The 23,943-nt window shown below is 45.4% G+C and overlaps 2 protein-coding genes across 2 annotated transcripts in view; one reads left to right on the forward strand and one right to left on the reverse strand.

Annotated features, from left to right (window-relative positions):
- LOC146785408 (uncharacterized) overlaps positions 1-17,003 on the reverse strand; it is a 787,621-nt gene extending 770,618 nt beyond the window's left edge. The window contains exons 1-2 of the mRNA XM_085634423.1: positions 16,942-17,003; positions 13,958-14,023 (exon numbers count right to left, since the gene is read on the reverse strand). The gene's annotated coding sequence lies outside the window, so the exon portion shown is untranslated. The remainder of the gene's footprint in view (positions 1-13,957; positions 14,024-16,941) is intronic.
- Positions 1-23,943, forward strand: part of LOC146785406 (uncharacterized) — a 2,064,968-nt gene that overhangs the window by 1,260,690 nt on the left and 780,335 nt on the right. The gene's annotated exons all lie outside the window — the stretch shown is intronic.

Here is a 23,943-nt window from a genome sequence, read left to right on the forward strand (position 1 = left end):
GCTAACGACAGGAAGTGGTTCCAGGGGAGCTTTCAGCTTCACCCCTGTTTTCCCACTGGCTTGGCAAGACACACATGTCCGGCAGTAGGTATCGGACGACACTTTCATCTGAGGCCAATAAAAGTGTGGGACAAGACGGGCGAAGGTCTTGTCTTGCCCCAGGTGTCCTGCCAATGGGATCTCATGAGCCAACTCCAGAAGGAAGGCTCGATAACGTTGAGGGACTACCAAGGCTCGTGACGATCCATGTAGGGGTGCCTTGGGTTCACTGTAGAGGAGGCCATCCTCCCAGTAAACACTGTAGTTCCCTTCAACGTTCCCTGCTGCCTGGGCTTCGGCCTGTCGCCTCAGCCCCTCAAGGGTAGGGCACTCCCTCTGGCCCTGGCAGAATTCATCCCTGGACGGGCCTCCCTCCACGTGCCACTCGGCCGGGATGGGTAGGTCCTCCAGTTTGGTAACATCCCCCACCGCAGACTCCTGGTCCACCACCTCCGGTGGCCTATCCGTCCTACGGGGTGCGGACGCCGAGGCAGGCTCCTCCTGTCCTCGGTTCTTCCCTTGACTGGCAGCTGGCTGGGCCTTTGTTCCAGGCTCCAGCCGAAACGAACTCCCTCTCCGGGTAGTCGCGGACCTTGTGCTCACACAGGCACAGTCAGGTGTACCCAGCATCTCGGCATGAGTCCAGTATTCCACCTCCTTCCAAGCGTTGTGCTCCATGTCATTCCCCAGCAGACAATCGACTGGCACGGCAGGGCTTACGGCAACTCGAAGTGAACCTGCAACCCCCCCCCATTCAAAGGGAACCTCGGCCACCGGATAGTGGCCTGTTCTGCAGTCAGCCATCGCGGCTGGGTAGAGTACATCGGGAATTACCTGCTCTGGAGACACCAGTTGGCTACGCACCATAGTCATACTGGCTCCTGTGTCTCTCAGAGCCTCCCCTCTTTGGCCGTTGATGGTGACCCACTGCCCATACTTTACGGTATTTGCGGGCACCTGGATCTTAGGAACCATCTCCCGTTCTCCCAGGGACACTAAGGTGACACCCGCCCACTCCCTTCCATTAATTAAAGGCATCTCTTCCCCGAGCACTACACTAGCTACTCCGGGGGTCTTTCCTCCAATGGGAGGGGGTGGTCGTTTCAGGCACTTCGGATCTCCTTTATAGTGTCCAACGCCACCGCACTCGTAGCAATGGACAACCCTTGGCTGCTGACTCTGGCCAGGATTAGGGTTTCTGGGTGGGTTAGCCCTAGGGGTGAATCCTGTTCCCTTTCCTTGGAAATTATTTTGGGGGCCTTTGGAGAACTCCTTTTTCTTTTCCCCTCCCTCTTTCTTCTGGGGGGCGCCCTGTCCGGCCTTTTGAGTATCCCCTCCAGTCCCCCTTGTGGACACCCGGGTACTAGCCAAAATGTCCGCCTCCTCAGCAAGCTTCCGGGGACTGGTCAGCTTGCTATCCACCAGGTGTTGACGCAGTTCAGGGAAACATTTCTCGAGCAGGTGTTCCTTCAGTACTAGATCAAACAACCCCTCGTAGTTCCTCACTTCACTGCCCTGAATCCAACCCTCTAGTGCCTTCTTTGCATAGTCCAGGAAGTCCACCCAATTCTGTGTGCCCAGTTTGTGACTACCCCTGAACTTCTGTCTGTACTTTTCGGGTGTTAGTCCAAACTTTCTTATGAGCGCCAGTTTCATGGTGGGGTAGTGGGTCTGCTCATCCTCCTCTAAGGCCAATAAAGCATCCCTACCAGCTGGAGGCATGTACTTGTACAATCCCGCTCCCCAGTACTTCTCTGGAATCCCATGGGCCCTTAACGAGACCTCATAGGCCGCTAGCCACTTGGCGATATCGTCACCCACCCCATAGCTAGCTACTATGTCCTTTGGCAGGTAGGGTTTGGGTTCCCTGGTGTACTCTCGTTCTTCGCTGCCACCGTTAGGTACAGGGTGTGCCCCGATTCTCAGGATCTGAAGATCCATCTCTTTCAGCCTTATCTCATGAGCCATCCTTTGTTCCTCCTTCTCCTTCTCCAGCCTTGCTAAGTCCCATGTGAGCTGTCTTTTCTCCCTCCGGTCTGTTAACTCCACTTCAGACAAGCCACCGCTAGAGGCACTGCTGCCCTTCCTGGAAAGTGTCCTGGGCCCCGCTGACAGGTTCCCCACCTCAGGTTGGTACAAACCAGCTCCCTCACTGTCGGGCTCTCTATCCCTGTCCTCCTCCTCAGCCTTGCTTTCTCGTCGTGCCTCCCCCCAAGCCCTTAAGCTGGTTTGGAGTGCACCCTTCTTTGCTCCTGGGGGACAATACACCCCCTCCCGCTGACAAAACTCCCTGAGTTGGGCCACAGTGTACGTTTCTAAATTCTCCAGTACAAACTCCATCTTGCCCACTCAGGTCAGAGGACAGTTATTTGCAGTAACTATGCAGGGGGGTACCTTATATAATACCTCCTCCCACCACCAGAGTAAATTTGGAAAAACAAAAGCTCACAATTAGGAAGGCCGCTTTGAGAAAACTCCCGGTGTAGGCCTATGGACTACCCACAGTTATTGTTGAGTATACGTAGGCACAGCTCTATCCCACCACTGAACACCAATTAATGTTGGAAATACTCCACTCCCACACCGGAAAGGGTGGTGGTAACGGGGTCTTTCCAGACACACTGTGGTAGCTTGGCTCGAGTGGTCAGGAATCAGGCACCGTGCTAAGCATACGTCATACCCATACAATAACCATGCGTGCATCCGTTCCAAAAACGACTCTACACCGTAAAAATTATGAAAATATCTCTGTTTATCTTCTTTTTCTCTTAGTTGCTGATTAAATAAATAATAACACAATCACAATATACAAGGCTTTTTAAATAGTGCAGGTCAAATAAATACTGTCTTAAGGATTCAATAAATAGGGGTGATCATAAATAATAAAGGCATAAATATAAGTGCATTACATACAGGCAATTAAATATTCTGAGGCAATAAATACTGCAAACCAATAAATATTGTGCGACAATAAATACTGTGGAACAATAAATACAGTGAAGCAATAAATAGGTTAAATACAATAAATATAGTGCTCTCAATAAATAATTAAAAGCTGACAGTGACACTTATAGAATCAGATCACATTTGAAATTACAATGGGCTGATTTGGCCCAGGCACAGCTTGTGGTTAGGTGGATGGCTTGAGGGTGTCTACTCCCTGGCTTGGACAAGGCTGAGGCCTAAACTGAGGTAGATCAAGGGGGGGAATACTAGAGACCTGGCTCTCTCACTCTACACAACCCCTCTGAATTAGTCTCAGCTCACCCCTGGCACAATCAAGCTGGTTCCAGCACCTCTCTAGCTCCTAGGGTAGTCTCTCAGGATTCCACAGGGCCTTAGGCGCCCTCTATTCCACTTACTGCCCTTTTTCTGAAGCTCCGACGCCGCTGGAGTCGTGTCTACGCCGTGAGGCGGTTCCGGTTCGATGTCGGCGGCCTCGGCGCAATGTCAGTTCTTGACGACGCCGGTAGGCGGTTCCGGTTCGATGTCGGCGGCCTCGGCTCGATCTCGACCTCCGATTCGATGACGTCGGGCAGTCTTGGCTCGATGTCGACTTCGGGCGGCTTCGGTCCGATGGCCACCTCAGGTTCGATGACGTCGGCCGGCCTTGGCTCGATGTCGACTTCCGGCGGCTCCGGAGTGCGATCCCCACTCCCGACCTCCGGTGCTCCTCTCCTCAGGTTCCGGCGACTCCGGAGTGCGACCTCCACTCCTGACCTCCGGTGCTCCTCTCCTCAGGTTCCGGCGACTCCGGAGTGCGATCTCCACTCCCGACCTCCGGCACGCTTCTCTCAGGTTCCGGCGACTCCGGAGTGCGATCTCCACTCCCGACCTCCGGCACGCTTCACCTCGGTCTCCGGCGACTCCGGAGGGCGGACTTCACTCCCCCGTCGACGCCGCTCACTCGACCTCGGGTGACTTCCTCCTCGACCTCTGGTACTCTCTACGACCTCCGTCGGCGCCCTCTCTCGACCTCTGGCGGCTCCGGGTACGACGTCTGCTTTTCCAGTCAGCGCCGCTTCTCCACCTCGGGCTCCGGGTCTCTAGGCTTCTCGACGTCTGTCTCCAGGAAAACCAATAATCAGGTCAGGACTTTGCTGTTCTTTGCTTCTAAGGCCTGTTCCTGCTGTCCAGGTCCTTAAGATGGTTTTTCTTGCTTCTTCCCACACAGGGCTCCAGGCTGGGCTCAGTCAGTAGGGACTAGTATCAAGGGTGGGTTTATGGACCCCACTCCAGGCACAAGTTTCCACCCCTGCTGCCTCACTCCTTCCTCCTTCAGGTTTCTGCTGCTCACTCCTCACCAGTCAGGTGCCAACTGCCAGCTCCAACTGCCAACTCTCTGTCTTAGCTTCCCAACATTCTAAACCGCTTCCAACTGTCACAGGGCTCCAGAATGTTGCAGAAGGTTCTAGTAGGTTCCAGTGGGTGCTGGTGATGTCACAGGTGGCCACCATTTTGTGCTCCAGGCCCTCAGACAGAAGTTCCAGGGGTAGATAAAATGGCTCCCTGAATCTGCAGCAACACTAAAAAGTCTGGTGGTTCCCAAAAAGGAAAAATTCTAACAGGGTTTGAGGCAAAAGTGGGACAAAATAAATAATGATGAGGAGGGACCACCCAAAGGGCTGACAGGTCTAACACCCCTACATTCTGAATCAGACCTGGTGAACTATATTTTGTTATATTTTATTATTATTTAATGCATAGCAGATTGGCAAATACTATACATTATAGTTAATTCTAATAACTATTTCAATACTGATAGCAAAGGATAAGTCGTTATTGATTAATTTATATTTATTTGGTGGGTATTCAGAGCTATGGGGAAGAGTAAAACACCAAGCGCCAATGTTAAAAAGCATTCAAAACAAGGGGGTAAGTCATGTAAGACCTTATTAGGTTATCTAACGGGCGCTATGGGAGCCATTGAGCAGCAGATTATTACAGTTGAGGAGTCCCTGAATATGGGGAATTTAGTTGTGAAGGGAGGTTTAAGACAGGATAACATTCTACAGAGGGGACCCGATACATATACAGACGTACAAGGGAGCCCATCGGGCATAAATGGATACGTCCTAAATGTCTCGGATCATATATCAGGAAGTGACCAAGAATGTGATACCCAACCACCAACTAAGCATCCCAGAAACCCTGACCCCGATCCTGACCCCCTTCCCTCTACATCGAAGGTTATAGGAGCATTGTCTAGGGGGACCCCCTTGAAAGCACGGAGAAAAGCCACAAAAAAGGATAAGACCATGCCCACACATAAACTAGATGGCTGGGAAAAAACCATTACTAGCTCAAACGCACACACACAAAGGTGACAAAGATACAAATTAAACTATAAACCTTAGATTCCTTTCTTAGAGAAACACTAAATAAACTGACTCCTAGAATAAGGAAAATGGAAGAGGTTTTATCTAAATGTTTAGAAACCCCTAAGAAATCTGGCGAGGAATTAATAGTGGGTCACACAAGCAGCCAGGACAGATTAACTACCAATACACGAAGACTTAGCACCAACTTTGACTGTGATAGTCGCAAAGAACCAACAGTATTCCACAACACAGTAAAGCAGAATGTAACTCGGGAGGTATCATCTACTAATATTTCTCTGACCCCAGATAAGCCGATGTACCCCCTAGGCTCCAACAGTAATAATTCTTCCAGGATCCGTGAGCAGAATGAAAAGGGGGAACAGCAAAAAATAAACTTAGATTTACCACCTGAGGCCACCCCTTACGTAGTGGTACTGGCCAATGTCCCGAGTCTACAACCTGAAATGGTTGAACCTTGCGAGACATTAAGGAATAAATCATTACATTGGCTGGGTGCTAGAACAGGCCTAATGGGGAGGTTATTCGAGGAATTTAAGATGGCTAGGAGAGTGAACTGGGTAGGTAGAAGAAGGAAGAACCTGACCATAGACTGTGTGGTGCTGACCTTTAAAACCCCTCAGTTGGTAAGAATAATTTTGAGTAGAGCAGAAAATCACATAATTTCGGGGCAGGATGTCAACTTAGTCCCAGTCCCATTAGGTTACTTCTATCAACGACTGCAATTTAGAAATGTCGCCCAACACAGGGAAATCTACAACCCAACTCATTTAAACCGGTTTAATGTTCCTACTTTTAATCGCTTTGAAACACTCACTAACCTTGATTTAGTCGACTGACCACGAATGGTGGTATTACCACAGGCTGTAGTCCCCCAGTAGTTCGGGTATATTACCCAACGATGACCCTTTGTCACCAAAATTGAACCCGGTTAATATTCTCCCCCAGGATGTAGTTATGCTAGTTAATGAAGATGTGGAGATGGTACACGATCTAGCTACCGACATCCAGGTTGCTTCTATCTCACCACTTCCCATACAAGCTAATTGTATAATGGCCGATATTGATGGTGGGAGCGGAAATTATTGTGGCGAAGTAGGGAAAGACAAGTGCCAGCTCATGTTTTGGAATATAGCGGGATTAAAAGCTAAGGTTTCCAACACGATATGGATGGAGTTTGTGAGTAAATTTGATATCCTCAGTCTGCAAGAAACCTGGGCAGTGGATCCCATCCATATATGTGGTTATACAACCTTCCATACCCCGGCAATAACATCATCTCACAGTAGGACAAAAGGGGGTCTCAGCACTTATATCTCAAATTACCTGAATATAAGGAAAATAGTATTGATTGCTAAAGAACCACATTTCCAAATTATTAGCTTACATTTAGAACACGCATTTTGTTTAGTCATACTGAATTTTTATAACAATGCATCCCCAATGGCGATTGAGGGTATATTGAGATCCATGGACCATCATCTATACAATTTACAGTCCCATACTTCCTATGATGTGTTTGCTCTTTGGGGAGGGGACTTTAATTCTCCTTTGTGTCAACATTCCGACAATGAGGTTTGTGGTGTCTCTTTCGGAAAAGGTTCCAGTTTTTCACACTTTCTGCATACATCGTATGGAAACCTTTTGAATGATATGTTTACTTCGGATATGGGTTTTGCGAATGATCTGTGTTCACCAATGGCCCCCTTCCGACACACGTTTAATGGTCGAGGTGTATTTTTCTACTATTGATTTTAGATTAATTTCTAGTAGACATGCTACTGGTGTCAAGAATTTTAATACTCACAATATCGCTTTAAGTGATCATTTTCCCTTAAGTATAGATGTAGTAGTATTCAATCAGGGCATCAACGTCAGAGTGGATCCATTTCACCCTGTAGATAATATTACCCTGAGCAGGCAAAATGGATATGCGCGTAGTTGAGCAAATATAGATTCCAGGGAATTCATTAAAAAAGTAGGCCTGAATTGTAAAGACTTGCTCTTAACTTGCTTGGATGAGAAATCGACTGATCAGGAAATTATAGAAAATTTTGCGGCTATCTCAAAATAAGTTAAAGAAACATTACGTGTTAAAGCTAAAAGCAGGTTACTTACAAACAAGGTTGGTTTGATACTCGCTGTGAAAAGGCTTACTCCAATCTTAAAAATTCCTTACATGCTACAGTGAAGAATCAGGAACACATTAGAGAGGCAAGAAGAGATTACAAGAGGGCCTTAAAAGCGAGAAAGATCGCAATAAAAGAAGAAGCATGGCGTACATTACAAGAAGCTTCTGAAAATCGAGATCCCTCTGCTTTCTGGAAAGCCGTAAATGCACCCTTTTTGGCCGATAAGGATTTAGCAACGGTTGAGATTGCTATCACCGAATCGTAATGGATATCACACTACTCTAAATTGTATGAAAATTCATCAATAGAAGCCCAAGGCATTGTGTCAAACATGACCAACACTATGTCTTTGCTTGAATCCGGGGGATTAATACTTGATTTTACTCTTAGTGAGGTTAATACAGCAATAAACTTAAGTCTGGGAGGTAAAGCCCCAGGCCCGGATGGCATTCCGGTGGACCTTTTTAAATCCAACTTAGAACTATGGGAGCCACTTTTAATGCAGGTTTTTAATGCATGTTGCACACAAGGTCTACTATCAACCTGGTACGAATCGGTAACTGTGCCAATTTAAAAAAAAATTAGGATCAACCCAGCCTGTTATCGACCCATCTCGCTGCTGGACTCTACAATTAAGGTTATTGGGCGAGTGTTACTGGATAGAATGCAGGCTTGGGCTGAGGAATAAGGCCATTATAATTGACTTGTAATATGGCTTCCGTAAGGGCATGGACACAGTTGAACAGGGCCTAGATTTACATATAGTTCTAGACACATATACAAGAGCTAAAGGGGGCAGATTATTTATGACCTTTGTCGACCTAACAGCAGCGTTCGACTGTATCATCCATGATAAGCGATGGCTCATTTTAGAGGGTATGGGCATGGATGTTTTAATAATCACTTTTTTATGGCAGTTTTATTCAGGGGCAAGGGCGAGGGTTCGGTAGGGGAAGGGCTGCAAATGCACTAGGCACTTTAATGTGCCAAAAGAAGCGAGGCAAGGCTGTGTCCTTGCCCCGTTCCTCTTTACTTTATACACAAATAACCTAAAAACTACCCTGGTCAAGGAGTGCAGGGACTTCCCGACAGCGACAAAGCGCCCTATCCCTGCACTCCTATATGCGGATGACGCGGTTTTAATGGCCTGCACGCCACTCGGTCTGCAGTGGGGCCGTCACCTCCTTTTCTAACTTTATGTTAAACTTGGGGCTTAGGATTAATTGCTCCAAAACGTTCACATTGAATTGTGGGGTGGGTTCTAATAAAAAGATTAACACCATTTTTATAGACTCAAGGCCCATCGAGTGAACTAAAACATTTTCCTATTTGGGGGATCCTATTTGACAGGTCAGGAACCTCTAACCAGGCTGTTAAAACTAGACGGTTGTTATTTACAAAATCATTGATGGCACTTTCCAATCTTAGTCGTAAATTGGGTAGACGACCCCCTGCGGAATTGCTATGCATTTACAAAGCAAAGTGCGTGGCTATAGCTACGTATGGAGCTGGAATCTGGGGTTTTGCTGAAGTAAATGCTCTGCAGATTGCGGAAAAATATTTTTTACATTTCTTTTGGCAGTCCCGGACAGCACTTCACATAACTTCTGCCATTCGGAACTGGGTATGCCTTATCTGGAGGATCTGATTAAGATTCAGCCTGTTCTCCTGTGGCACAAAATTTGGACCACAGATGAAACTGCTTTTAACCGTCATATTTTAACCTATGTTTTAGGGTTGGATGGGGTCAAACACATAAGATGGTTAGAATATGTTTAAATGTGCAATATGCCTAAGAAAGATTTTAAAGCTAGCTGTATCGTTATATGAGTGACCTTAGAGCCATAAACGAAATGAAAAAATCCACGGTTCAAGCCCATCAACTTACTTTGCTGACGTTTAGTATTCAGCCTTATATTACGTTAACTATGGGCGACTATGACCGATTTTTACTGACTCGCGTCAAACTGAATATCTTATTTAGATCTTTAAGTTTTCCTGAATTAAATGATTGGTCTAAAGATCTATGTAAATGCCCATGTGACGACGTCTCCATACAGTCGAATATACAGATATTGTTCTTCTGTAAATACTATATTAGACCAAGAAGGAGATGGATTATACCGGTACTACAGAAACTTGGACTGAGACAATGTCGCCCCGTGCTATAGGCCCTGCAATTTTTGGATGAAGTATATGTCATTGCTGCTGTCACTGCCTTTTTAAAAAAGTGTTTTTAATTATCGTAAATCTATTATTATGTGATTCCACTTAAGTAATCAATATGAGTAGTTTTTATCATTTGTTATTTGCACTGTGCTTTTATGGTTATTTTTATGGTAACCGAATAAAGATCTTTGACAATTGACTAAAAGTGCGCATGGGGTCTTTAGGTTCGCATCTTAATTGGGGGATCGCGCAAAGACATGACTTATATTTATAAAGCTAGATGCGCCTCTGTTGCACTATATTGCGCAGGGGTTTGGGGTCACAATTCCAGCCAAGAATTGCAAATAGGAGCTTTTTTAAGAAGAAATGTTCCTCTATGTCTGCCTGCTTTAGCATCTTCTGAACTAGTTCATTGCCAAGTGGGGCTCAATTATCGGTCAGACTTGATTGCACCGAGACCCCTACTGCTCTGGAGATCAATTTGGTCAAAAGAGGAGGCTATATTTAATAAATCAATTATTAAGGACTGCCTGTGATTGGACAGTTGTTTTAAGATCCCCTGGCATCAAATATATAGCTAATGCTTATAGAGATCTAGTCAATCTGATGACCCTGGAAAATCCAAATGACGTAACAGGGTTGTCCAAACAGGAGATAAAGAATACTTTCTTGTACCATAAGAATGAGTGCAGGTTGAGAACAGTAGGGAAGCAAACCACGTACCAGCTTTACTACTTGCATATAGATATTGATGACTTTCAAAGCTATCTAACACTAGTCACGAGACCCTCACACCGCTTTGTTTTAACAAGAATGAGACTAGGCCTTGTTCACCACTTAGTAGCGTTCCCCATAATGAAACAGCGACCAGTCTCCCCGGGTCCATGTGATGGGCATACTAAGCAGAGCACCTTGCACTTTCTACTTTTATGCGACTTGTACTTGAATTTTAGAATCGCCTATTTAAAACCATTGTTTAAGAAATATAACGTCAAAACCACCAATGCTGCTATGAGTCTATTGTTTACACTAAGAGAGCCTGAGATTTGTCTTTATGCTGTGACATTTATTTTAAGATCAATTCATGCTAGAAAAAGTATGATGTTTTAATGTAATTATGAACTGTGATTGAATTTTCGCTGCCTTTAATGAAATTGGATTTTTGTATCTGTGTATGTACACTTGCTTTTATGGTTGCTACACTTTAACCGAATAAAGCTTAATGAAATTCAAAATTGAGTACTACAAAACCATAGGGGCAGCGGGAAAAGATTTCTCCATGGTGAAAATATGTTATCTGTGAAGAACCAAAATTAAATTTAAGTAACTGCAAATGCGCTTATATATTATATTTATGCATGCATAATTGAACAACTGTCATATGTATGATAGCATAAATACTTACACAGAATAAATACTCCTGGAGAACTATCATGGTAAGTGCCCTGATGGCAGAATGGGCGTGTGCGCCTGATTTCTGCTCCCTTGTAATACTGATCGCAGCAGGATCACTAGGGGGGAAACACTGATTAGCATTCGGGTGTGACCACGATGAAGTCAGGGAGCACTTTAGCTCTATGACCACGCTGTGTGACGCAGAGGTAAAGGAGCTGTCAGTGGGTGCACTTATTGTGCGCCACATATTAGGTGGCAAATAAGCAGCGTGCCTCTCTACCCGCAAGGCACTCCATGAAAGTGATTTTGGGAGATCCATGCATCCCTTAGATGCATGCAGCCAGACACTGCACCCACCTGTAGGAGATCAATGCACCCCTTGAAAAGAAGGCCGCATTTCCCCTGCAAAGAAAAGGTGGATCAGCTGCTTCAAACAGCTGGTCCGTCTTATCTAATACTCTGCCCCCCAAGGAAATCTTGATGAAGCGCTGTCCTGGGGGACATATTAACTGTAATATCATTGACCAAGTCTAGACCTGGCGCATAAAGTTAGAGGTGCGATTCGAGCCTCTCATGAATACTAATGTATTGCACTCTACAGTTGTTTTTATATACATTATTTTATCGGTGTTTTTTGGAAGTAGATCATTGCACTGCGACACACCGTGGTGACATAAAAATCGTGTTGCGATCCAAAATGGTACACCACAAGCTGGGAGCTGCAAATACAGCCCATTTGTGGAGTGGGGTGGGAGGAGGTGTAAAGTCAGCAAAGCCATAAATGGTGCAAGGATTTGCTGTCAGATGCTTGAGCATATAAAATCTGTCTTGAAGGGAAGCTCTGTTGTCAGAGATCTGACTCTGTATAATTTATGTGGCATGAGACTAGCTTCTCTGTCAGCTGCCAGTTCTTGTTATATATACTTAAGCAAAGGGATAACTTTGAGTTCTGAGGCCCGTGATGCATTTGTAACCTGATGGATTGTCCTGTGGGAGATCTTAAACTGTAAGATCATTGTACATACACAGAGGAATAGTATTGCTCTCAAAGGCCTGAGCCTGTGCCATCTCTTACTGGAAGGATAACTTTGCTGTGGTAGTAGAAGCCTCAACTTGTAGGACTTTGTACTACGAGAGATAGCTTCAGTTGCAGAGCCTGAACCTGTATATCTATGTAAGCCGAAGTGTATTGCCTTTGATATCAGATGCCTTAGTTTGTAAAATATTTGTATCGCGAGAAATACGTTTTCTGAGTGGGAATAACATTCTAATGCATATGCAACTTTCACGTAGCTGGCCACAAGCAGCTCCTCCCTCCTATCCCATTAACGAAATTTGATGGCCAATCTTTACAAGCTTAACACGTGTCAAGTGAGTTTCAGTATTCTGTGTTAAATAACAAATATTAAACGTAAAAGATAATCTAAAATGTTCATAGATATTTAAATAGACCGCATGTTTGCAGCATCGCTTAAAACTCTAATATCTCAAATTGTAGTCTTTCTTAAGTGAACGTGGAATGCGCACTAACTAAACAATCGTCCTCAAAGTATTTTAATTATGACTGTAAAGGGAGACATTAAACTACCGAAAAACAAGAACTAAAACTGTGACATGGGTTGTAAAAGGATGCTGGAAGAACAAAGCAATAAATATAAAAGTAATGTTTTTCGCTGCATTTGAACTCTGCAGCCTTAAGTCTTTACCACTGGCTACAACTCACTTGTAAGATCTATGAGATAGGACAAGCTGCTAGGTCTGTGAGCCATCATTGCAATTTGCAAGTGCTCAGATTCCATTCGCCAAAGCCTCCCTGCCTACCCCGGCCTCAGGCCCTTGTATTCCATTTTCTACAAACAGCATCTAGCTAGCAAAGGAAAACAAGCATTGGCATAGCCAATAGGTCTCGCCTTTGGGACCTTATAAGTGTTTAGCCATGCAACAGTTGGTGTTGTTGCACCAAGGATATTGTGCTGCATAACTAAATACTTATAAGGCCCCAAAAGCAAGACCTATTGGCCATGCCAATGCTTGTTTTGGGTAGGGTCAGACGCTGGAATTACAACTATTGTCTCAAAATTCCATAATCAACATCTCCACCAATAGCCCACATGTCCCATTTCCCAGCAGCAGAAATTGGCAGACTTCAAATATCACTTTCAACAACAATAAATTACATTTCGCAGATTTTTTTCTGTTTTAAAGTTTTCATAGACACTGGAAAAACAGTGACATTGCAAAGACAGAAGGATGTGCAAGAAGTTACTTTGCAAAGTTATTTAACCTAAAATTCCTTAGCTGTAATAAGGATATTCACATAGACGACAACCATGTTGTAAATCTAACCAGCAAGAGACAGTAATGATGGCTGACTCGTTATCAGACAATTACCAGATGAGAGAGATAATTCATAGTCAGGAACACTGTATTTATACAGTGGGGGAGTTCAAATTTATGCGGCAGAGAACACTAAATAATGCGTCAAGAAAAGGCAAGTTATGGCACTTTTTGTGGCACCGTTAGTTACCTCATTAGTTTTTCTTTTTTAACACATTTTAACACTGTCTGGGCAAAGGTTTCACCTCGTTAGTAATAGTTAATATCTTAATACAACAATCAGTAAAAACCGAAAGGTGATCAATTAACCTTTGCAATGGGCCTGCTCATGCACGGCAGCACATGTGGCAGCGTTGTGGGTAACATTTAATCTGTTTGCTTTAGAAGCTTTTCATTTGTTAAAATCAGCATATTATGCAGCAGATGATGGATTTTATGTGAAGTGCAGACAGTCCATAACGATGAGGAAAATACAGCGGCCAAAGAATTGCGTCATTCTAGGGGGCATGTTCACAGGTAACAACTCTGCGACTAGAGTTACCTTACCAGATCCCTCTTTGTTTCAGACACTTTGATCCAAATTCAGAAAGGTTTTTCTAACAATAGTTGTGTCTGTAGGAGACAAAATCGTTAATGATTTTGGTTGAAATCTCATTACAATTCTGTGAAATTTCAAAAACATTACATTAAATTGAACCGACAAATTTTATGAACTGCATTTAATGAGAAATTTGCTGATTTCATGATATTTTGCCTACATAAAACAATCAGCGCGGTCTACTAGTGTCTTACGTCTGTCTTAAACTCAAATTGTGCTCGAAAATTCAGGCCTGATGCATAAAGCAGTTTCTCTGAGTTAGGTCTCATACCAGATTTAAATGTAAATTACTCATGTATTTTCAATAAACAGAAAAAAACACTGGTTTTTTCATGTTTTATTTCTGCAAAATACGCGAAAGTCACACAGAACTTGAAATAAGACACACTCATTCATAGATAATTGGGAATTCATACTCAGTGAAGAGCTTGTGTCTGATGGCATAATGTATTCTGGGAGTTGTAGTGGCTTGCTTTCATAGAACCATTTTGAATATCACATCTGCTAACAATAATTTGCAAAAGGGAAGCCCTGGGCCGGAATCATAGTACCCCGAAGTCAAGAAGGGACGTGGTAACCCTAAAACAGAGCCACTACAATGCGCATGTAAAACAGAATGAAATGTGCAACCACCACCTTTACATCACACCTCATTCACTAGGGTAGGTGAGATGCGGGGGTCAAAGGTAAGCCATGGGTGTAGAATGCGGCTTACCCTATAATTACAACAATATTACAATTTACTGCCAAAAGGGGGAAAAAAGAAAACTGACAATATATCACTTTTGGCCATAACAGACCGTCACCACGACTCTTAAGTTTCGAAATTACCATAAACGTTGTGGGTTCCTTGGCACAGCCATATGTTCACTGTGCACTCTGCAAAAATGCACAACTGCATGTTTATGGATGAAAGCAGGCTTCTCCATAACTTTGAAAACAGGCCAGATGTCAAATCTGTTTATAAGCTGTACAAAGAAATGATATTGGTTTTTATAAAAAGAAGTGGGGGGACTGACAATATGCAAATGACCTCATGATGTCACACACTGAATGTGTCCTGGTGTCTGAAAATTACACCAAGACACGTTCAGCTTATTTCTGTGGGGACCAGCTTTTTGGCAAGGGGGACGGCGTCCACCCTGAGAAAAGAGTGGGGGGACACCGTGTACCCCCAACTCCAGCCCTGGTGTTTGGGGTGTTACACCCCCGTAATAAATGTACTTTCTGATGAAAATTTGGGTACAAGTGCTTTAAACGGGTGTGGTGTCTGTCGGATTTCACCTGGGATTTTTGCATTCACACACTGACAAAAATACACACACACACTCACTTTCATCCCTGTTTTGAAAGTCCTAAAAATGTTATCTTACAAAATATTATGTTTCTCTCACTTAGTACTCATCCCAATCTGCATTCCTCTCCCTTCCCACTGCCCCTTAAGCCCCTCTCATGCGCCATAATTGTTACAATAATGTATTTTAACAGTGATTGTCGTTAAATCTGACACTCATACCCGCCAGTCTTACTGACCAAGCTACACCCCTGATAGCAATGCCAAGTAACATCATTGTGGCCCCCAGCGGTAGTAGACCAGTCCAAGGAATTGGTCAGACATATTGAATTGAATTAATATGCACAGAATACAGGAAGAATAGCTCTGCTGTGATTGCCTTCGCAAAGCGTGATATTTTTTCCCCACAAATTCCCTATAAGGCACAGGGAAAGCCCTGTAAACTGTTATGTAAGGTCCAGGGCACAAGTCCTAAAAAAAGAAGTGGGGGGACGCTGTCACCGGAAGTGACGTCACAACAGGAATCTCATGAAAAGAAGTGGGGGGACGCTGTCACCGGAAGTGACGTCACAACAGGAATCTCATGAAAAGAAGTGGGGGGACACTGTCACCGGAAGTGACGTCACAACAGGAATCTCATCAGTATTCATATGCCTTTAGATGACGGGGCATTTCACAGCACTGCTACCCCTGGTCTGTTCCTCGATGTCCTTTGCAACCCCCCCTCCCCCCCCACTCCCCCGAGGGGGTGCCCCAGTTCCAAGCGTTAACCGCCAACGCCTGCTCGCTCCGCCTCCCAATCACTCCAGCCTGCACACACCACCGGTGCCTCTTAAAGTCTCCAATTACAAAAATTAGCATATCTTTGGTAATTTACGGGAAACTTCCCTCCCACCCGGGCTCTCTGCTCACACAATGCTGTCCAGCTTTTGGGCAGGGGGGACGGCGTCCACCCGGAAAAACCTGGTAAAATAAGTGGGGGGACGCCGTCCACCCGCGTGGTACCCCGACTCGAGCCCTGCTGGGCAATAATAAAATGTTGAAATGTTTCTACGCAGAAAAAAACAAATTAGTGGTGCATGTTGTAATGTTGTGCACTGACGTGGGGCGTTAGGACCTCCTCGGCTGAGGAGGCTGGTTGGAGGCGGGATCAGGGAGGAGACAGGGGGATGCCCGGGAACGAGTAGAGTAGAGTAGGCGAGGGACGGGGAAGGCTGAATAAATAAAGCACAGCGTGAATCTAGCCTTGTGTCCGTGTCCTGTGTATGTAGGACACTACAGCTGGCGACGAGGAGTGGATCACGACCCATGCGGTGTGGGTGCGTGCCCTGTGAGCTCGTGGACGGTACGAGCGTGGGGAGCGCCGTGTAAGGAGTCCCGTGGTGTGGTTCGGAGGACTGCCCTGATCGCGCTCGTCTTGGCGCGTTACGATCCGGGTGCCCACCCCGGTCATGTCTGTGAGGCCGAAGAACCGAGGGTAGTGGAGAGCCCCCTTGACGTCGGAAGTAACGCAGGCGAAGTACAGGACACTTGTGAGCCCCCCCCCTCGATGGTGGAGCAGCGTGGAGGTCCCACACGTGCCGCATGCAGAAGCGATCTGGGTGCCCACCCCAGTCACGTGGTGTCAAGCCCTGGTACCTGCTGGTGAGTGCCTTCCTTCGTGTTCGGTTACCGAGTGTGGTCCGGTTGCTGGAGGAGCTGCTGCCGGTGTATGAAAGGCCAAATCCCGTGGGGAGCGAGAGTTTGTGACGGCCATTTTGAGGTCAGGCGCCTGCACCAATCCCCTGCGAGGATGCTCCGGCGGCCATTTTGAAGTCAGGCGAATTTAAAAAAAAAAGCATAAAGCCCTGGTAAATGCAACTGCAAGTGTTTCAAAGACATCAAGCATTCGTGGATGTAACTGCAAAGTGCCTAAAAGACATCAAGCATTGGTAAATGTCACTGAATAATTTGGAGTTTGGCAACAAGCATTGGTTCATGCAATCAAGAACCTTGAAAGTCATCAAGCATTGGTGAAAACAACCATAGGAGCCTCGAAGTCATCAAGCAGTAGTCAATGCAACGGGATAACTTAAAAGTCATCAAGCATTGATAAATACAACTGTAAAAGCCTCAGTCATCAAGCATTGGTAAATGCAACTGACTGGTGGAAAATTCATCAAGCATTGGCAAACAACTGAAAAAGCGTACCAGGTCATCAAGCATTGGTACATGCAACTGAATGGCCTGAAAGTCATCAAGCATTGGTAAAGTCAAATGAGAAAGCCTCAGAGTCAGTAAAGAGTGGCTAGCGCAACTGCACACCTGAGTGGCACTCGCGCACTGACACAGCCAACGAACCTCGATCAAAATCTCGTCGAGAACTTGATAATCTCAACTAAAGGCCTGGGTCCTCACCATGGCTACTTCACCGACTCGCCGAGCAGGGTCAATGTCAGCCAATGCTGGACAGATGGGGATACTCGGAGCGTCTTTTCTGCGCCCACACGAACCGCTGGTCCTTAAAACAGGAGGAGGTATGGGTCTTCGGTGGAAGGAGTGGCTCGAGGATTTTGAAGATTTTATGAAAGGCTCGCAGGTGACAGACGCCATTCAACAGCTAATAGCACTACGCAATTTAATAGGCAAAGACGTCGGGCAAATCATAAAGGAACTGCCCACAGCCGACGCGGCATCTTACATGGATGTGTGTGTAGCTCTCAATAGAAAATTTCTGCACAAAAAAAACATTGACTATGAGAGATACACGTTTAATTTAGCGGCCCAGGAAAAAGAAGAGCCCATGTGCGCCTTCATCGCTCGCCTCAGACATCTGGCACGCTATTGCGAGTTTGACTCCTTCTCGACTGAGGATGCCCTTCGTCTGAGGGTCATTGAAGGATGTCTGTCCGAATCTTTAAGACGGAAACTACTGAAGAAGAGCTATTCGCTGGACGAAATTGAAGAGATGACGCGGGTGCATGATCAAGCTGAAGAGCATGCAAAAAGAATGGAAGCTGGGAGAAGTGAGAAGCGCGAGCAAGCCTTCAGACTTCAATCTCACAACATACGCAGATACTCTCCAGAGAAACAAAGGTCTTCAAGGGCCAAGAAGCAACAACAGTCAGTGCATCGGCGACGTCGTAGTTCCAGTCAAAACAACAGACGGAGGGAACGGCATCTCAAATGCTATCGGTGTGGCTAGGAGTTTGACCCATGGCGGGGCATTCATCCGTGTGGGGAGTCATGCCGGAAGTGTGGAGGGGAGAACCATTTTGAAAACGTCTGCGGAAACTACAGAAAAAGCAAACAGAAAGATCAGGAAAGGTCATCTCGATCCACAAGCATGCGTCATCAGGCCAAAGCAGTACGTGATCGCAGAGAGTCGTCAACAGGTTCCTCTCGCTCTAGCCGTCAGTCTCACCGAAGCTATCGATCTCGACGCACGTCCTCTCCAGATTCAAGGTCACTGTCTTCCATCTCGCAGGACAGTGATGAATACGTGTGTATGGTCGCTGACCACAACCGATTGAAGAAATATCGTAGGCTCAACATCCAAATTGGTACGCACTGGGCCAAATTCGTGATGGACAGCGGAGCCTCTCTCAACTACATACCAATGGCGGAATATCAAAGGATGAAGTCACCCCCGGCGTTAAGCCCGGCTCACGTGAGAGTTTACATGTGGATGTCCAAGCAGCCCCTCCTTGCTTGGGAAAGTTCTCAACACACCTCACGTACCAAGATCGCACCATTCCTGCCTACATCCATCTTATTAAAGGGCCAGAGGCTGACTGCCTTTTGAGTCTTCCGACTGCTGAGCGGTTAAAATTAGTGGACATCTTGTACAAGGTGCTGATGATCTCGAGGTGGCTCAAAGACCTCCAAAGTTAGTTGCTGGCCTGGGAAAGACGGCTCGACCGCCAGCAGTTCCACTGGAAGCCATCGCAGATGCCACTCGTGAAGATAGTGCTCTGCAAGACGTGATGCGTCGCATACAAAACAATGACTGGAGACACTCGGATGTCGACACTTCGAACAGCATAGTTGACAGACATGAACGTGCCGCGTTCAAGCACGTGAAGGAGAAACTGTCAGTAGCCACGAATGGCCTGATTTTACGATCCAATCGGATAGTCAACCCGAAGCATTTACGGCAAGGCATTATTAATCTGGCCCATGAAGTTCACAGAGGCATCGTGGCCACCAAGAGAGGCCTGAGGGAGCGTGTATGGTTTCCAATGCTGGATCAAATGGTAGAGCTCACCCTAAAGGACAGTCCCCAATGTCAACTGGTCAGTCGACCTGATCCTTCCGCGCCACTGCAAATGTCACCGTTGCCGGAAGGTGTGTGGCAGCAGATTGCGGTAGACTTTTCTGGACCCTTTAAATCTGGACGATATATCCTGGTCATCATGGATGAGTATTCACGTTTTCCGATAGCCCAATTCCTTGCGTCAACCAAAGCGTCCAGCACAATACCTGTCTTAGATGAAGTGTTCGCCGCCATGGGGTATTCCCAAAATAGTGAAAACGGATAATGGGCCTCCGTTCAATAGTCAAGACTTTGCAGATTTTGCCAAGGATCTGAATTTTAAGCATTGCAAAATGACACCGCTGTGGCCACAGGCCAACGGAATGGATGAGAGAGTCATGTCTACAATAAAGAAAGCAGTTCAACAAGCTGAAGTGTCGCGACACGACACTCAAATGGTTCTAAATGAAGTTCTGCGGGCGTATAGAAACACGCCTCATTCTAGCACGGGTAAGTGCCCTGCGACTGTAATGCTGGGACGTCCAGTGCGCACTAGAATACCCATGGTTGACTGGAATGAGAGAACAGTATCCCATGATTCTGATTCCAATGACATAACCGTCACTGACCAACTCAAGAAAGAGGAAATTAAGACGTCTGCCGATCATCGCAGAAAAGCGGCACCGTCCTCGATTCACGGAGGCGACTTAGCACTAGCAAAACAAGAACAACCAAAGAAAACGGACTGTTGTCATCATAAAGTTCCAGTAGTAGTCACTCGACAAAAGGGAACCATGATTACTGCTGAATCTGATTAGAAAAGAATTACCCGAAATGTGGCGCATTTCCAGAAGTGCAGTCCTAAAGTTAAAGAGGTGCTCAAGGGTCCTGTCACTGGAGAGACTAGGTCTAGTGCCACGGAAACCCGTGACCAGCAGTCAAGAGTGACCCCTGATGAAGGAGAACCTGACCGTCCCGACATCCATATCCGGCCCCTTCGAACTATTAAGAAACCGGGTCGCCTGATTGAGGAACTGTAACTACGTGATAATTTGTTTTGGGTTATTTAGTAGAGATTTGGACTAACTCATTTGTCAAGAAAGAGGGAGATGTAATGTTGTGCACTGACGTGGGGCGTTAGGACCTCCTCGGCTGAGGAGGCTGGTTGGAGGCGGGATCAGGGAGGAGACAGGGGGATGCCCGGGAACGAGTAGAGTAGAGTAGGCGAGGGACGGGGAAGGCTGGATAAATAAAGCACAGCGGGAATCTAGCCTTGTGTCCGTGTCCTGTGTATGTAGAACACTACACATGTGTTCCCCCCAATCAGGGCCACCACTCCTTATGTGCCTGGGCTTAGCCAGGAGTCAAGGCGGGGCTGGCGGCTAATGGAAAGCCATTGACTTCCGAACCACAGCTGCTGGGCTTAATAAGATGGAAATATTAGATCTGATGCGCGAGCCTTTGATATTGTCCTCAGGACGTGCTCAACCCAAGCCCTCTGAGCTGCTTAATTAGAACAAGCATCGCGGCACCGGCGCTTTACTTTGAACATTAAAAGTAAAGCGCGGGTGCCGCGATAGAGGCAGAGTGAAGACTGGAGAAGTGCTGCGGGCCAAAGGGGAAGAGAAGGGAGGGCTGAGGCAAAGTGAATGCTGGAAAAGCACTGAGGGCAGTAGAAGGAGAAGGCAGGGAGGTTTGTGGAGAGAATAAAGTGATTCTATAAATGTGGTTCAGGTAGATGCAGAAGACGAAGAGATGTGCGGTTAAGAGAGGAAGATGAGCGAGAAGGGAGCCCGGACTACTGGTGGAGGAAGACAGAGAAAGGAAGTGATATGTTCTGTAGTTTGAGGACAAGAAAAACAAGCATTTGCCATGCAATAGGTCTCGCATTTGCTAGAGTTTAAGCTATTGGCATTGTAAATGGCAATGCCTCGTATCTATCTGTTTTGAAAACCAACACATAAATAAAAGGCATTGTCATTTACAATGCCAATAGCTCAAACTCTCGCAAATGCGAGACCTATTGCATTGCATATGCTTGTTACCGAAAGTGGCAATAATAGTAGAAGTCTTTCTAGGAATGACAAATAACAAACGTTGCTAGAAATGTAGGTTATACACTGGGCTAGATGACTGTGAGGAGGGGAAAAGGGAGGGCAACTGTGCCTCTTGTGAGCAGGCAGCAGGGAATAACTCAGTCTGCTGGTCACAGCTCAAGGCAAGGCATTTCAGGGAAATTCTATGCCGACGCCAGAGAAGATTATGCCTTGTTCTTTCTTCACTGAACTCACAGTAGCCTTCATTAAACATATTGTGAACAAAAAATACTACAACCCCCAATGTAAATTCATGAAAAAGAGCTATAAGCGCTATAAACGACAAGTTCAACTAGAGGCAAGCACTTGTAATATCTTTTATGCTATCTAACCAATTTCCCACTTTCTTTGCTGCTCAGCCGTCTGATCTGAACACCTCTTTGCTATGTCAATATAGTTTCTATAGTAAAATTGCAGTGTACTGAATGACCAAACCTAATTTTGAGAGTGTTGTGCATGTTGACTTGTGGAGGTTTGACCCCAGTTACTGTGAATAAACCTACTTCTATTTGCTCAAGTATTTCTCCCCTGACGCAGCTGGCCAGGCACCAGAAATGTGTCACCGTGTAACCCTCAGGGCTATTTAGCCTGTAGCACCTTTTCCCTTTCAGAACTTCATTTACAGCTTGAGCACTGTCAGTCGTTGCTTGTGAGGTACTATTTGGAAGCTCTGAAGAGCCGTTCACATAACATGTGGAAACTTTACATGGCCCTGTGTTGCCCGGGGTCCAACAGGATAAAATCCTGGATGCAGTGCGCACTGTGTCTGTATTTAGAACCAACCGTTCTGTATTTTATACTGAATCAAACACTTTTAACTAACCTGTCTTTCTACAGAAAACAATTGACCAAATTATTCCATTTGTAAATTATAATTCGTGATTAATACTTATGACTCAATGCATGTAGACATTTTTCAGATGCGTATTTTCATAACATGAATATAAATTCAAATACAGTTTCATTTGTTAACATTTTCTTGTGACACAAACAAAGTGTATATCAAAGAAGTTTTCTGAACATAGCATTTGTCAATTAACTCTGTAGTTGATGCAGTGCCCAATGCATTTCGGGACTTAGGGTTCCCTTCTTCAGGGCCGAAATCTGTAAGCAAAAAATAAAACTTTCTAACCATGTAAACTGGTATATAACTATATTAGTAGTGGAGAGTCCCGTCAACCATCAGCGGAAGGAGTACCACATCTTTGTAATATTGATGAGAGTGGAAATTGTAGAGCCCAAGAAGATGGTGAATTTGGAATTAACGAACACGCATATTGTACTCCAGCACATGTGTATGTAGACGCAGAATGAAGTGAAATAAACAGAAAAAATGTAGATTAAGTACCATACCTAAATATGAAAAGAAAAAAGAAAGAGTTTTCGTCCTATCAGTGAAAGAGAAGGAAAAACCTTGTGTGACTAATATACCGAACGAGATGTGTATGGGTGGAAAAAAGCCAGTTTGTAATCCTACCTGCTCGATTGTATTGCACACCGTAATGTGCCTAATGCCTGTGAACAATCAAAATCACCTATTAATTTACAGTCGATCATAATTGTAGTTGTGAATATACACGAGAAAGTCATGAATCACTCACCATAAATCCAAACAAGTATAAGACGCTAATTCTTGCGATAGATAATTCTCTTATCAGTGTGTCAATGCACATTAAAACTGTCAAAGATAGAAAGAATTGTTTCAAAAAGCCGTTTGTGAGTCGGAGAGAACCTATTATAAACAGTGAATTGCAATATGCTTACCATGACTGTAAACAAGCCGAACATATGTCGTGCTAAGTGAGTCTCAATTATTCATGTCAATATGTCGATGCGCGTTAAGCTTCTGACGACGAGAGGAAAGAGTCTCAATTGTTCATGTCAGTATATCAATGCGCGTTAAGCTGACAGTTACAGAGAGAAATGAGCGCAAGTGAAATGCTCGACCGTAGAGAAAACCTTAAACTGAACAGTTGAAGAAAATATTCGAGGAAAATATTCTTACCGAAACTTGGCAGCGAGAATTGTTTAAGCCTCTTAGTTTGTTGAAGAAAAGTGCACAATTGTATTGTGCTGTAGGAATCTTAAATGTTCTTGCCGGTATATAGATTCGCATCAAGCTGCCAATGGCGAAAAAAACCAAGAAAAACAAGACAAGCCCGGCGGAGCGTGGCGCGCGCGCTTGGAGGGGGCGGGGGAGCGGACCCTTTGAAGTACGATGCCAAACGGATTGCATGGCGGCACGATGCACGTGATTGTGCGCGTGCTCGCCATGCCATCCACTTTTGGGAGCACTTTTGTGAGCCCCTT

The sequence above is a fragment of the Triturus cristatus genome, chromosome 11 (assembly GCF_964204655.1).
Source record: "Triturus cristatus chromosome 11, aTriCri1.1, whole genome shotgun sequence".
Lineage (NCBI taxonomy): Eukaryota > Metazoa > Chordata > Amphibia > Caudata > Salamandridae > Triturus > Triturus cristatus.